General features: G+C 41.8%; 1 pseudogene; it reads left to right on the forward strand.

Moving 5' to 3' along the window:
- Positions 1-314: 314 nt before the first annotated feature.
- LOC144762307 (protein mono-ADP-ribosyltransferase PARP9-like) lies at positions 315-15833 on the forward strand (annotated as a pseudogene).
- Positions 15834-16971: the final 1138 nt, after the last annotated feature.

The raw sequence follows: 16971 nt of genomic DNA on the forward strand, positions 1-16971 counted from the left end.
TGCAGTATTAAACTGGTACCGGGACCTTTGCCACCTGCTTTGCTCAACTTGCCACCAGTGCGAGTGGAGCGGCAGGCATTGGGAAGGCGAGACCAGCAAGAAGGCGCTTTGCCCCTCAAAACAAGAAGAAATGCTACAGGTGGTCATCTGCTGCATTCCAAATTATGAGTCTGTTGAAAAGAAAGTGTAAAGACTTTGTTGGTGTTGTTAATCCTCAGTGTTGTTGTGTCATGCAAACCGCTGGTTCGTTGTTTTAAAACTGCATGGAATTCTTTTTGGATTTACTTGGATTTAGACCATCCACAAGCATTAGCATGGCCGGGCGACACACGTCAGCAATGGATTCTGGTGCTGGAGAAAGAGGATCTACATTCACTACAGAACGGAACATGCTTCAGGAGAACACAGTAGCAGTTCCAATTGAAGATGCTGTTTATGATGTTCTTAAGCAAAGCAATTGCTTAAGTGAAATAAATAGGATGAAATTGTACTGTGAGGCTTTCCTTGTGGATTCCACTTGGACTACTCAGTCTAGACCTGTATCTGATAAGAAGGTGTATGAGACAACAATAGGCAAAACAGGAGAGCAAATGTATCTGTCTGGATGGGTGATTTAACACAGCAACGTGTAGCTGCTGTAGTGAATGCTGCTAATGAAGCTTTGGCACATACTGGAGGTCTTGCCTTGGCCATTGTAACTGCTGGTGGCCTTGAGATTGAAAAAGCAAGCAAAGTCATCATTAACAAGTGGAAAAAAGTAGGAACTGGAGAATGTGTAATCACCACTGGAGGAAATCTTCCTTGAAAATATGTAATTCATGCTGTGGGCCACAATTGTTCCAAATGGGGCCATAGTCATGGACAATGTCAAGATGTTGTGATGTATTCCTATATGTTCTGTATCGATCCCCCTATTCCTGACCCTATTCTGGTTAACAAACTAACAAGTTAACTAGCAGCCAGCCCATGAGGCAGAAAACCCCCATGATGCAGGAACCGTTATCTGATAAAGCCACACTACGGCACAGGAACGTGTTATCTGATTAGGTCATACCGCTTGCCATCTAATTAGACAAGCGATATTCCTCCAGCCCCTGATAAGGCATACGGAGTTCTCAAAACAAATCAAACCTATGTCAACCTGGGAAAAACCCTGCGGCCATTGTTTTGATTTCTTCGAGAACTTCAGCAAAAGAATGTGCTAACGACCAAGTCGTATGACATCCTTATTGACGTATCTATGTCCATCCTTACGTCAATCTCGGCACCTTAAAGGTATAAATATTACCGATATTGCCCTATGCAAACACACGCGGTGGTGACGAGGACGGAGCAGCCAGACTTGCCGAAGCCCAGAGCAGAGCAGACCCTGCTGGCGCAGCCCCGCCTTCTTGACGCGCTGAGAACGAGACGCTGCTTTCTCCTGCCGAGAAATCCAGCTCCGGCGCTTCCGGGTGGCCCTCGCAGGCAGCCTGGAATATCGAGACCAGAGACGAGAGATACCATCCCTCATCCATCCTAGATTCCAGGTACAGAACTGAATAACCCCTCGCAGAGAATTCTTTAGTCAGTCACTTGGCAAAACAAACTTAACTTAAACTGTAACTTTCTATTCCCGCCCACGCATTAGACTTAGGTCAGGTACACGGGGTAGGCGTAGCTAGAAACACCAGTTGAGTACGATTAGTCAAATGTATATGTGTATGTATATATTTTATTCATTTTAAACCATCATATGGCTTAGAAACCATATCAATGTTTTTACAGTATTATTTTATACTTCTGCTTTTAATGTATGCACTTTACTTAACTATAAGTATTGCAATAATATCGATCCATTTCTCTTGTATGAGAAAAGAGACTGATCAATAAATAACATCTTTTATTGAACACGCCCGTCTCTTCCTTTTCTCTACAATCTGATGAGACTAAGAATGCACGTACTGACTGAGTAAAATAAATTGCCTTTTGTTCACACGACTCTAGAGATACACTCTTGATTAGGGGAGAGCAAAGTTGTCATGTTCTATGGTTGTCAGAAACTAAATCCCTTCTTGTCTATCCAGGGAGGTTCAACTCCTCCTTGCCTATTCGAGAAAGTTTCTAGTGAACTCTGAGCTAGCTGGCAAACCCAAAACTTTAAGTCTAATATCGACAGTAGTAGACCTAGTTAACGTCTGGTCTAGGCCTATACTATTGAAGGTATTATTCCAATGCGCAGAGCCTATTGGGATAATAGGAACTACACTACATGGCGCCCAACGTGTTTGGAAGGGCGATAAAACTAACGTAAGACATTTAGAGTAACTCAGTCGTGCTTTCTCACTCAGACCCCTTTTTCCCATAATACTCCAAAGACGTCTGGAGTGGGTGAAAGGTCATATCCGCCAGACCTCGCAGGAGGGAACTCCTATGTATGGTTCTTGGTTTAAGTCAACGTTGAAGGATACACTGTTCCAAAATATTGTGCATCTAATCTTTGTTTCCATAAGAAACCTGATCTGCAAACAAACAAAGTAACCATCCTGTCGGTAAAATGGTAGACAGTGATGATGAAAGAGAGGCAGTTAAATTAGCAGCTGAAATAGCAGCAGCTGATACTGCGCTACAAGAAGCAGACCAGGATATAATACTCATCCCGGTCATCAAAAGGAAATCTATAACCTTAAAGCTTATAGAAAACGGACTGACACCTAGAGGTGGCACAGTCATATTCGTAATTGAGGCACACGAATATCGGCAGACAGAGGTATACTATTCATGGATAAATTTTCCAGCAGAAAATGCTGTAACAAAGTACTTCCACTATTACAAAATAGAGGAACCTCCTGAAATGTACACTCCTTTCGAGGAGGTGGAAGTACCACTCAAATTTCAAGAGCACCTGCTCTTATTTGATGGCGCCCTAAAACATAATATTCACATCACCAGGCTCGGTCCTTTAGGTAGACCAGGAGCAACGTGGCCGGTCCTAGCCGGATACACACCACATCCAGACATCGAAAGAATGTCTGCAGCAGATCTTTTAATACAACTAAAACAATTAATAAAAGTACATAGACAATTAGTCCAATATGTGATGCGGACTTCAACAATACAACCAGCAATTAAAATTCCACAGCTGACCCCTCACCAGGGGAACACAAATAAAATTACACCACAGAACATACAGTCCTGCCTAGGTAAAGTACCGGCTAAACGGGAACAAATACCATTCTGGTTAGCACAGAAAATCACCCAAATAGAGGCGGTGTTTCTAGACACCACCCCGTTAGAAAAACACAGGATTCTGACTATCTGTCTTCCAATGGGAATCGCACCACACATTGAGGACTGTGACACTTGGGGTACAGTCTCTGCTTCCATTTACACAAAAACGCACGGTGTTCCATCCATTTCGGTAATACCAGATGTGCTAAAACAAATTCAAGACGAATACGGTCCAGAACCCGCTTTAACTCTTGGTATGAAATTACTGAAAGACTTCAAGCAGGTCTCGGCTATATTATTAGCCAACATAAAGGGAGAAGCAGCGAACGTGGCGATCCGCCAGAGGCTAAAAGAGACAGATATAGCAGACCAACCAGCTGAAATTGCGAGAATCATAGAAAAATCCTATGAGGAACTAGGTAGAGATAGTTTAGGTGGAATACCAGTAAAACCACAACTGATTGAGAGTCCTGAAAAAATATTTTTTAATAATAATTCATTATCACAGAAAAAGAGCTGGGATGGAAACAAACAATCCAATCCTAAAGAAAAGAAATTCCAGTCCAGAGGAAGGTCTCCTAGGCGAAGAGAAATATCTCCGAACCAAAGACACAGGTCACCCCAAAGTGACCCCTCTGGGAAAAGATATAACCTTAAAAAAAGGGATAATATAAAAAGCCTGATAGATATCAAGACATTGACACACGTCCCTCTCAATCTTTTCAGACTTCCTCGCAGAAATCGGAAAGAAGAGGACGATCAGAACAAAGAGAAGAGCACGCCAAGTCCAAAGACAAGGAACCTGCTCAGCTAAAAAAGAAATTACAATTTCCAAAAAAGAAGGTAGCCAGCATTAAAATAGTTAACAATGCCGAGAATTCTGAGGACACAACTGAAAAATGGAGAATGGGCTCAGACAATGCTAGACAGCGCAGCAGAAGTGAGCATAGCTCGCAAAGTCCTTATGAATCATCTGGAGACAGTGGACACGAATGAATATCTTCAAGTGGAAACTGCAGACACCAGAGTTAGCAAACCTTACAAAATATATGAAATAACTTTACGTATAGAAGGGGATAAGACTAGAAAAATCAGGGGACTATTTTGGGATAATCTCTCCAAGGACTATGACATCCTTCTAGCTGAAAAAGACTGGCCACCAGAGTTTGTCAGGGAGTGCCCTCATGGCGAAGAAGTAATTATGCCTGCCTTCTCAAATCATATCCCAATTCATAAAAAATACACACTTGCTAGAAAGTGGGCAGTAGCTCAAGCTCCTGCTTTATATAAAAATCACGTAGGATGGGATGAGGACTCTCCTCCTCACAAAATCCAGTTAAAATCACAACCTACTGCACAAAGGCAGTACCCAATTAAGCAAGAAGCTAAAAAACAGGTAAAAGAAATCCTAGATCAGCTAGAATACCAGGGGGTGATTGAAACTTGCACCTCACAAATGAACAACCCTTTGTTTCCGGTCTCCAAACCAGACAATTCATACCGTCTAGTTTTGGATTACCGACACCTTAACTCATGTTGCAAAACCTTTGCAGTGCAAAACTCGCATAGTGCTGCACTAATGAATAACATAGTGCGCAAAAAATACAAAACAACATTAGACATCTCTAATGGATTCTTTTGTCAAAACATAGCACCAGAGAGCAGATATTTGTCTGCGTTCTCAATAAATGGCACTCAAAAACAATTCTGTCGGTTAGCCCAGGGGTACAAGAACAGCCCAGGAGTATTCTCAGCGAGAGTAACAGAATTACTACAAACATATGACGACGAAGCATTATCTTATGTCGATGACATTTATTTAACAGATGATTACTTGGATACTCACTTGAAAAGAGTGAACACCATAATACTTGGGTTCGCAGCAGAGGGTTACAAATTCAACTTTAAAAAATCCAGAATTGCCCATCTGACAGTCCTGTTCTTAGGATATGAATTATCAAGTGAAGGCAAAAGCCTGGCTGACAATTTCCTAGAGAAATGTGCCGTACTCCAAGCACCTAGAACACTAAAAAACCTACAGTCAATTCTAGGCTTCCTAAATTTTGGAAGAACATACATTGCAAATTACGCAGAAAGGGTCAAACCCCTTTATGATCTGATAAAACCAGATTTTAAAAGAACCAGTTGGACTCAAATACACACAGAAATTCTGAGATCCTTACAAACAGACATGTTAATTAAAACAAAATTAGAAACACGTGACAACACACGCAATCTTGTGATTCGAGTCATCCCAGGAAGATGCGGATTCACATACCTGACCTCTAATGAGGGAGAAAAGGTACCAATTGCATTCAAATCACACTTGTACACAGAAGCTGAAAAGAAATTCAGCATTAAAGAAAAAATTGTTCATGCAGTTCAAACCGCAATAGCTAGAGAAAAAGATCAAGCTGACGGTAGACGTATCACAGTCAGAACAGCAGAATCAGCCTTTGAGGCATTAACAACACCGTGTAATTTACCAACAACAACATTGAATCCGGAATGGATACAATGGGTGAATTCAATTACAACGGACAAAGTATACTACTACTTTGATCCAGAACTAGAGGAACTAAAAAATCTAGACTATGAAAGAACATTCCCTCTGCCAATCGACATTCTGCCCTTACGACAATACGCTTGTGTAATCTATACAGACGGACATGCTCAACCCTCCGTTTGGGGAGAACAAGCATACAACCCCACATGAGAGATTACAAAAGAAGTGTGGCGAGGAGGTAAACTAAGACCTCTATTAACAAAAACACACTCAGTTGAAACTAATTCAGAACAACAGACTGAAATATTAGCATTGAAAATGGCGCTAGATAATGCGGATCGCGAATTCCCGACACTTATAGTGTCCGATTCATATTACTGCGTCAAATCATATAACAAGGATTTGCAGACATGGATTCAAAACGGTTACAAAGATGACACAGGTGCAACAATAAAGCAAAAACTGCTTTGGGAACAAATAGTTCTGTTACAAAGAGAACTACCAAAGACTCACGTGATACACTCACTGAGTCATCAGCGTGATGGCGTTCACGTTGCAGGGAATTCATTGGCTGAGACAGCCACAGCGGCAGCAACTAAATCGGCTTCCGTAGTTGGAAAAAAGCGTACAGCGAAGTATATTGACGGTGAAACAGTGCTGGCGGTGAAAACGTCATCAAAAGGCGACTGCTCAGCGCTACCGATCAATTATCCACTCAATTATACATACATAATCGATGCAAACTCCGTCCCTTTTGCTCGAATCCCTGGAGTGGGGGATAGAGTGATTCCAAACATGGACAGGAGAAACTTGTTAATCGCAGACGCACATATGGGCGAGGGTCTCAGACACCTCAAACTAAAAGATTCTCTGGAAGAACTACAATCAAGGTACTGGTGGCCAGACATGAGCCTGCATCATACCCTGTTTGTAAAAAACTGCCCAAACTGCAACAGGAATCGCAGTGGTGAGAGAAACGGTGTAATACCGTGTCGTTTCACTCCAGAAAAAATCAACAGTAAAAAGCAAGGCTTGCGATTAACATATACAGGCTAGTTTCCACTTATAATGTAGATCACCAGCACTCGGCTGACGTCTGGACTGTTATACAAAGATTTGCGAGTCTAAATGGCATATACGCTAAGAGCATGCTACGTTTGACCATTGTTTTCACTCTAGCCCTCCAGCCTGATGGGAAACATGGCCAAATGAGCATAGCACAGCAGGAATCTTCTCACTTCCTTCCTGAGGGATACGGGATGGTGTAAAGAAAAAACCAAGGCATAAAGCAATCTATAACGGAAAGGATATTAGGTTCGGGAGCTGGGTGGGTCAAACATCTAATAAGTGTCCAACGTAGTCTAAATAACTTGCCAAGAAATTCTCTGATGGGATTCAGTCCGTACGAATTATTATTTGGAACTAGGATGTTAATCTCTGACCTTGACAGTCAAACTTCAGTGGTGAAGGAAAAAAGCTTTGATATCAAAGACCGTTTGGCTATTTTGCAGGACTTAAACGAAACAAGAAAAGACCTGAGCAACATAAAGTTGAAACAACAGCCAACAACCACTGAAGAACCACCACCTGTCCCAGCAAGACCTGTCTGGATTCCAAAAGTCGGGGATCTAGTCAGAGAAAAGATCGCGGTAAAGAAGGAATTTGGGCCTTCTTACAGAAAAGCAGTTCCTGTCTTGTCTGTCAACGGGACAAGATCAGTTGTACTACCGCCGCTTGCTGGTAAAAAGGAGAACCGAGTTGTATCCATCGACCTGGTAAAACCACAATCATGTGGCCGATAACAAATAGTAGGCCAAGTGGACTCCCAATAAGTAGCAGAACACCAAGGTTTGCTACCAGTACAGAGGTCCTAACAAAGAGGCTAATCACATTCGAAACGCCTACAGAAGAACAACAAGGACTATGCAACAATGCAATGGAACTTAAACCTCTGAAAACCCAAATAAAAACATTTAGCAGAGACACACCAACCTATAATGAAGTAACAAACGAATATGCAAGAAACAGTGATCCTGAAGCAATTGACAGAACTGCATCCGGCTACTTCATAAACTTCGATGATTCCTCTGAAGGTTTCACTGAATCAAGGACACAGCCATCAACAAAAACCTTTAAAGATAAAGTTAAAGTACTTTTGAAACAACTGAAAGAAACATATCTAATTTCTCCATGGATTGAATTCTGGGTGGGTTTTGGTGCATTTATCCTCATACTTTGGCTCATCATGATACTAACATTGGGACGCTTCATTGAGGGAAAATATGCTAAAATGGACACAGCAAGTCAGAAAATCAACTTGATCCTCAAACCACACACATCTTCACACGTCGAGAAAAGAGAACTTTCTTCAGTCAACTTCACAGCCAATCCTATACCGGGTGGGGTAGCATGGGACAACACTGACTACGAAATTTATGGTCCGGTTGAAATCCTGAAATATCCACACCAAATTATGATCTCATTGAGTGACTTTGTAAAACCAAGCTCATTTGCTGATGATTGGGACTTCGAAAGTATAAATAATATGATGTCTGACCTAGTAATGTCTGCTAAATTTACCAAACATGATTATTTGCAGGGTTCAACAAATTATGATAGTATGCATTGTTACAACCACTATGGTAACCATTTTTTACATAGATCTGCACAACCTAGAAATGTTTTAAATTATAATCAATGGGAACATTGTGCAACCCCTCCAAAAGGAAGCTCAAGAACCTTTTATGACAAATATCCATATTTTTCAGGTTTTAACACAAGTAATGCTGAAACATTTTATTTCAAATTGTCAAATAAGACAGGGACAAAGAACATGATAACAAACACGAAATTGATATATTCAGACTCATTCTTTGAAAAAATGAATACTTTTGGTTTTGATTACTGGGACAAACATGTTGAAGTGAAAAGTGTTTGGGGTACAAAAGAATGGCAAGTACAGGGTATAGAATCTTTGTTTAGAGCCTGCATGATCCCAGAACAAATTATATTTTTAAATGACACTGTTCAACAAACCACCTGTCTTGGCCTAGCCAAAATCAAAGACTTAAATAAACCGTCTATTCCAAACCCAACAATGAACAGCAATAGCTCTACAGATGAAGAGATAGACATAAACTATGTATTAAACAAAAACAGAACACATCCAGATTGGGAAAAATGGTTGATCTGGCCCACAGATACTAATAACTGTCAAGACAGATTCCTGAACAAAACACAGGGGTTCAAAATGACCAGGCCAGACCCTAGATATCCTCAAAGACAACACCCAGGGATAATAACCACCTACAGTGTGGGCAAATTATGCCTTCAATGGCTACAAACTTCCACACTGGCAGAAATTAAGCAACACCTAACTTTACTTACTGATGGTGCTGACTTGCGTGATTTCACTAGGGGACCACGCAAACAGCGTCAAAAATGTTTCATAGCAGCCTCTGTATATGCAGCATACAATGAGGCCTGGAAGGTGACTCAAATTGAGACAGCAGAAAGGATACGGGAAATTGACCGTATTAATTTGGAAAAATCACTTTCTGTAGTGGACAATGGGTTAATGACTCTGTCCTCCAGAATTTTTTCTCTGGACAGCATTGTGTCTTCAGCAATCGACATATTATCGCAAGACTTACTGTTATTACAACACGGTCAGTCTCAATTGCGTTCTATTATACAGCTTGGCTGGACGTTACAAAATCTGCGTTCAGGCTATGTGCCTTGGCGTTTAATCAACACAACGTCACTATTCCATATCTTTAACCTTACTGATAGACAAATCAGTATGGCACAAAAGGGTGCTGATTATACAATCCTGAGCATTGAGAAACTCGAAAGATTACCAGTGACAATGTCAGAACGACCTGTCAGTGAATGGATAAAACATGGGATAATTATTATTCCAATATCAACCTTCAGGTTTCAATACTGCCAAAAATATATACAGGCTGGCATGTACGAAAAATTGGGAAAGGGGTACATTAAAACAACATGGAACCTGCCCTATTCACATGCATGTGTCAGTAATAAAGGACAGAAAGTGTTTCTTAGTGGCAATAATTGTGCAATGTCACTAAGCGGTACACTTCTGTGTAATGGAATTAGTTTGCACGGAGCCTGTGAAGGGAACTCAAATAACCTTTCATGTCACCAGCAAGGCGCACCTGCAACAGAGATAGAACCATTCTTTCGAAGACTCTATAATGGGAGTTACATTCTAATTGTAGATCGCAGATGTTGTAGTCTTATGCCCGGGACTCCTTATCTCGTAACTACGACTGCGAAGGTCAAGTGCTGTGGACACTCATTGTTCCCCAGCTCCTTTCCAGACAGGGAGGCAAGGGCATGGCCCAACTTGAAAATTACTTCTATTCGAATAGACACTTTAAGCAGAATGAAAACAGTGCTTCTTCAGACGCCGACCAGGCTCACGTCATCAAAAGAAACGTATGATCTCCAGGTCGCAAGGACGACTGCAGAGATACATTCATTGTTATCAACTAATTCCCCCATACATTTCGCAGAAATCCTGAATGAAATCTTAAATATTTCTGATACCAGTGGAGTCTCAAAAGTATTTAAGACAGTATTTTCGATGGCATTAACACCATTCAAAGCCATACTGGGTATTTTTCCAGATTTCGTCCATTCGATTTTTGGCGGACTTCCCCTCATTTTGGGACTAATTGCAGGAATCCTATTCCTAGTCCTTATATTTCGTTATGGCAAACCATGTCACAGACAAAACACTTGCGACAAGGGAAGAAACAATCCGAGCCATTGGATACCGGGACCGGATATCAAAAATCCTGGGACTATCCCCGCTTAGAGACCTGAACATGACTTGGTTTCTATCATTTCGACCAATGTGGCATCGATGTGTTTTACCTGTATTAAGGTGCCTGCTATGCGGAGAAGAATGCGTGTTAGACACCTGTCTGACGCTACAATCGGATGCGCCAATGGATGCAGAAACATTGTTGAGTCCAATAAAGGCTCATGCTTTGTGCTGCCCTCAACGGCTACCAATCCTGATGACGGCATTTGTGGAAGCTTCACCATCACGATTAAGGGGTAGTGAAGTTCAAGATGAAAGCAGCATCGATCAGGTACGACCTTCTGTCATCATTCCAAATCAAAACGCCAGTGGAGACAGTCATGCGAACGAATGCATGGTTACCCCTTTTTCCGAGTTAGTGGAACTCTCCCAGGAAGCTGTTGACAGCTTTTTCGAAAGCCTAAATGATATGATGTTCTCACCAGAGCAGAAATAGAGACTTTTGAGCAAGCTCGCACACGGCGTTCCCTGAATTTGGCCTTCAACTTTAATAACAGAATACCATGAACAATTTTCCCTCCAGTTCACGGACAGCAATTTTTTCAGCAGCCCCAAAATATTTTTGCATATTTTTTGGGACACTTATCTTCTGCTTAAAGTAAGAACTATTCTTAGAGAACTAAAATTTCTAATGTTAGATAGCTTATAGACATTAGCTGCCCGCTGGTATGTTCATAATCATTCTTATTCTGTGATGAAATGGTCTCGAACTTTTTTTCTGTATTAAGAGCCATTTCATGTGTAAATTTTCATATACCAAATAGCAATAATGTATACAAATGCGTGCTTACTTTAGCAATATTCTACAGCTTGAGTGCATACTATACATATGACTGCATTTTTCCGTGTATTTGATAATTTCAAAATGCATTTATGTATTTTGGGGTGGTAAGGTATACACTATACTCTACAGTATGTTTTACTATGCATAGATTAGTAAATATGTCCATAGTTAGCTTGGAGTGGGTGTGATGTATTCCTATAGGTTCTGTATCGATCCCCCTATTCCTGACCCTATTCTGGTTAACAAACTAACAAGTTAACTAGCAGCCAGCCCATGAGGCAGAAAACCCCCATGATGCAGGAACCGTTATCTGAAAAAGCCACACTACGGCACAGGAACGTGTTATCTGATTAGGTCATAACGCTTGCCATCTAATTAGACAAGCGATATTCCTCCAGCCCCTGATAAGGCATACGGAGTTCTCAAAACAAATCAAACCTATGTCAACCTGGGAAAAACCCTGCGGCCATTGTTTTGATTTCTTCGAGAACTTCAGCAAAAGAATGTGCTAACGACCAAGTCGTATGACATCCTTATTGACGTATCTATGTCCATCCTTACGTCAATCTCGGCACCTTAAAGGTATAAATATTACCGATATTGCCCTATGCAAACACACGCGGTGGTGACGAGGACGGAGCAGCCAGACTTGCCGAAGCCCAGAGCAGAGCAGACCCCGCTGGCGCAGCCCCGCCTTCTTGACGCGCTGAGAACGAGACGCTGCTTTCTCCTGCCGAGAAATCCAGCTCCGGCGCTTCCGGGTGGCCCTCGCAGGCAGCCTGGAATATCGAGACCAGAGACGAGAGATACCATCCCTCATCCATCCTAGATTCCAGGTACAGAACTGAATAACCCCTCGCAGAGAATTCTTTAGTCAGTCACTTGGCAAAACAAACTTAACTTAAACTGTAACTTTCTATTCCCGCCCACGCATTAGACTTAGGTCAGGTACACGGGGTAGGCGTAGCTAGAAACACCAGTTCAGTACGATTAGTCAAATGTATATGTGTATGTATATATTTTATTCATTTTAAACCATCATATGGCTTAGAAACCATATCAATGTTTTTACAGTATTATTTTATACTTCTGCTTTTAATGTATGCACTTTACTTAACTATAAGTATTGCAATAATATCGATCCATTTCTCTTGTATGAGAAAAGAGACTGATCAATAAATAACATCTTTTATTGAACACGCCCGTCTCTTCCTTTTCTCTACAATCTGATGAGACTAAGAATGCACGTACTGACTGAGTAAAATAAATTGCCTTTTGTTCACACGACTCTAGAGATACACTCTTGATTAGGGGAGAGCAAAGTTGTCATGTTCTATGGTTGTCAGAAACTAAATCCCTTCTTGTCTATCCAGGGAGGTTCAACTCCTCCTTGCCTATTCGAGAAAGTTTCTAGTGAACTCTGAGCTAGCTGGCAAACCCAAAACTTTAAGTCTAATATCGACAGTAGTAGACCTAGTTAACGTCTGGTCTAGGCCTATACTATTCAAGGTATTATTCCAATGCGCAGAGCCTATTGGGATAATAGGAACTACACTACAATGTACTTAAGAAAGCCATTACAAATATCTTTTAAGGCATCGCTAACGGAATGTACATTATAGATTCTGTGGCCATTCCAGCTCTGTACTCTGGAAATTTCAATTTTCCACTGCAGGAATGTGTTGAAAAAATAGTGAGGCATATAAAGAAATTGTGTAATCTAAATCGTCTTGATGTGCATTTAAAAGAGATCCGCTTAATGAACAATGATGATAAGACAGTCAATGCAGTAAAAAAAGCCTGCGAAGAAACTTTTGGGAGAAATCAAAGTGGTTTTTTTCTTGGCAGTTCTCCAAAGTCTCTTTCAAGCCACTCTTCAGATACCATCAGAATTAATAATGTTTGTGTTCAAATCAAAAAAGGACACATTAAAAATCAGCAAAGTACAGTCATCGTAAATTCTGTCGACAGGAGTCGTGACCTCAGCGATGGAATTATTTCAAGAGCTATTCTGTCTAAAGCTGGCTTTGAGATGCAGCAAGAAATTAATAGGATATCTCTTTCTACTGTGAGGAAAACTGTACTTAGTGCTATAGTCCCCATGTTTTTGGCAATGGAGTACACACGTCTACAATTGCTGACAGGTAGAGCGATTACCGGTGAAGAGGGGAATATAGACCATCCAAGCCACTTGGTGGCAATGACATCACTCTTAGATTGGACAATAAGGCATGCAGGTTTGGTGTGTGTTGTGCCTTACATTTTTTATGTTATTCGCCCTTACAATGTGTCACTTATATTTTTTTTATGCATTTTATATGGAAATGACAATCATGTAGGATACCGTGGGATATGTAGAAGGTCTCGACAGAAGCACACTGCAGCAAAGAGGGAGAGGTGGTAAAATATCAGGCAGTAACACACGCTACACAGGAGATTCATGAACTCTATGATGTGGCGGTAGACAACCACATTGATGTGGGGTTTGTGAAACGGTTAGCGATGAAAAGAAAGTCTGAAGAGGAAGGAACTTAGGGCCAGATGTAGGTAATTTTATTTTACCACTTCTTAAATACCGAATCATACCGATTCGGTATTTAAGAAGTGGTAAAATAGAGGGGGGGAGATGTAGGTATTTCAGATTCGGTAAATACCGAATCGTTAAGATTCGGTATTTACCGATTCTGTAAATACCGATTCGGTATTGCCCATTGTTTCCTATGGGCCTTGCAGCCCATAGGAATCAATGGGCAATACCGATTCTGTAATTACAGAATCGGTAAATACCGATTTTAGCAAGGGTGCAGGGGGTGTCACTTTGACACCCTCTGGCACCCCAAAAATAGGCATGTGCGCCATGTGGCACACAGACATGCCCTAAGGGCATGTCTGTGTGCCACATGGCACAGGTGTGCATGCACACATGTGCATGCACACCTGGATTCGGTATTTTACCACCCAATTGGATTGGGTGGTAAAATACCGATTCTTAAAGCCCTGTGGCATTCTGACATGTGCCAGCTACATCTGTATTTACAGAATCGGTATTTTACCGAGTCTGTATTTACTGATTCGGTAATTTTACCGAATCGGTAAATACAGAATCGGTAAAATACCGATTCTGTAAATGCATGCCCTACATCTCAAAATCCAATTACCGGTCGGTAACGGCCGAATTCGGCCGTTACCGACCGGTAATTGGCCACCTACATCTGGCCCGTAGGGAGTATGCTGAAGAGATGGAGGAAGACACACTTGGGGAGGATGCAACTGGAATCTCGGAACATCACAGATCTTTTATATGGTCATATATGAACTTGTACTGTTTGTTGAAACCCATCACATGAAGGAATACAATGGAAAGTGGTGATGCAGCATGTATTCACGGATTTCTAATGGTTGTAGACTACAGACTGTGCATGAAGTACTCAACTTGGAAGTTGCAAAAGGTGATTCACATAAGGATGGCCCTATTGTTCAAAACTGTCATTTTTAAATAATGGTGCTCAAACGATATGAAAGAGCACAGTGCGTCCATTAAAGTTTGTGATACTTCTCATTTGCTCATTGACGTCCAATTAAGAGGGAACTGGTGCTATTTTGTAAGATACTTTTATTACTGCAGCCAGTCAGGACCTTCTTACTTTGCCAAAATACAGTCACAAAAGTCACTGTCAAGAGTAAATGAACACGAACGTTGAACAGTATCTCTTCTTTAATGATAAATTTCAACGCACACTACATTAAATACATATTTATCTCATTGTACATTTTTTCTTTACTTTGTAGAAAACATAAGTTTTCTTTCATGAAGTCTACCTGCACCGATTACATTATGAAAACATTTATGCTTTGCGTGAAATGTAATTTGTTTTTAGAAATGAAGTTTTAAGAAACGTTCACAATGTGAAGAAAAGAGCAGTCCGACCACATCAATATGCTTGATCCACGAGCGGTCCATGTGGCTCTCAAGGCTTTCCTGACTGCAATCAAGTCCGATTCAGTCCAGGTCGACACTGACAACATGACGACCATGTTCTACATGAACAAACAAGGTGGGCTTTATCTTCATGAACATCTTTCTACAGCAGCATCCTTTCATGCTTTCAGAGTGCCTGTGGCTCAGCAACTACCAGACGGTGGATGACCCCATGTTGTGCGCAGCCATACTTCTAACAGTTTTGTACAACATGTCGCATAAGGTTCCTGCATACTGCCAGCAGGTCACACCCCAGCATGTGCTGCCTGCCATGATCACAACCTTGCAGCTGATAGACCCGGATGTCGCTGGTCAGAGCCTGGAGTTACTACATCTGCTTTTTAGGCACTGTTCAGAGGCGTCTGGAGAATTTGGGATCCAATCAGGACTGCAGACCCTCGAACAATATCAGACAAATAGTTGCAGTACAAACTTGGCATTGCCCCAGCATTGGATCTTCTACAGGAGGCTATTAAGGTTGAAGCACGGAAATTCTTAGAAGAAGGGGAGCGGACTTCTTCAGAAAACATTGACTGCTCTATGGACAGAGCAACGAGTGCTTTTACAGCCGTGGCAGGTTCGGCGGTCCTCAGAAGACAAGGCAACGTAGTTTTGCCCTACAGTGCAGGACAACATATTGGCCATGGCCTTTGAGGGTGATATGCTCTTCGGAAAGCATATTGATGATGCACAGGAGGACATAAAATAAAGCACACTGAAACTGCCAGGTCCTTAGGCAGTCTCAAATATCGTAAGTGCCATTCCGAGAGGCCAAGGGGAGAGGTTATAGCAACAGAGGAGGATAACAACAACGTTATTCCACATACTCCCATTCCTCACAGTCCTACAGGCAACAGTCTACACAGAGGCAAGGTCAATCTTATTCCGCTCGCCAGCAAGGAAAAGCCCGGCAAGGATGCCAGGGCACAGTAAATTCAAAACGTCAATAGCGGCCTCCTGGCTTTGTGTAATGATCGTACCCCTCTGGCATCTTCTGTGGGGTGCATGATCTCATATTGCCTGTAGAACTGGAAGAGCATAACAGACCAGTGTGTCTTGAATGTCATTCGAAGCGGCCACAACGAGTTAAAACAACTTCCTCTAATCAGTGTTCCTGGCAGTAGCGGGACAAAACATCTACGACTGCTTTTTCTCAAAGCCCACAAACTCTTCAACAAGGGGCCAATAGAAGTGGTCCCTCACTCCCAGAGCGGGAAAGGGTTTTATTCAAGGTTCTTCCATCGCAAGACAGTGGAAAAATGGAGTACCATTTTCGATGTAAGGAAGCTCAACACTTACCTCATAAATCTCTCATTCAGAACGGTCGCTCAACTTATTCTGCGTCTACTGAATAAAGGGAACTACATGGCGACGCTGGACTTAGAGGACGAGTACTTCAACGTCCCAATCCATCAGGCTCACAGGTAATACCTTCGCTTCACAGTGGGCAAGAGCCCTTCTTTTTAGCCTAAAGTTTTGGCCTTTAGTTTTGGCGTAAAGTTGGCACGACGAACATTTACCAAGGTGCGTTCTAGGACCGTTTCAGCGGTGTGCCCATGGTGCCCCCGGAGGACTGGGCATGGGACCAGAAGATGTCATTGTTTGCGGCGGAATTTGTTGGTTTCGCATTGCATTGG

Source organism: Lissotriton helveticus, chromosome 6 (genome assembly GCF_964261635.1).
Source record: "Lissotriton helveticus chromosome 6, aLisHel1.1, whole genome shotgun sequence".
Classification (NCBI taxonomy): domain Eukaryota; kingdom Metazoa; phylum Chordata; class Amphibia; order Caudata; family Salamandridae; genus Lissotriton; species Lissotriton helveticus.